Source organism: Dermacentor silvarum, chromosome 1, assembly GCF_013339745.2.
Source record: "Dermacentor silvarum isolate Dsil-2018 chromosome 1, BIME_Dsil_1.4, whole genome shotgun sequence".
NCBI lineage: Eukaryota > Metazoa > Arthropoda > Arachnida > Ixodida > Ixodidae > Dermacentor > Dermacentor silvarum.
The window spans coordinates 15,676,816-15,677,146 of NC_051154.1; positions in this window are offsets into that span (position 1 = coordinate 15,676,816).

Here is a 331-nt window from a genome sequence, read left to right on the forward strand (position 1 = left end):
AACTCCGCGCGAGGAGATCGAGTTGAACGCTTAATATTGCGATCTCTGTTAATGCTTCAGCGTATAGGGCTAAACTGCCATTTTATTTTTCTGGCTTTATTCAACTCTTGATGTTTGTAATTTGCCCAAGTATTCAAACTTGAAGTATATGTCTCCAAGTGTAGATGCGTAAATACTAATCTTTCTATATTCAGCTATTTCTGCATTGAGTGGGATGTCGTCAAGACGGCTTGCTTTTAAGCGAGTGACGCTGCTTTTCTATAAAAAAAAAGAAAAAAAAAGATTGTTCACGTCACCTTCAGGCGGGCTTGAGCAGCATGACACTGCTAAC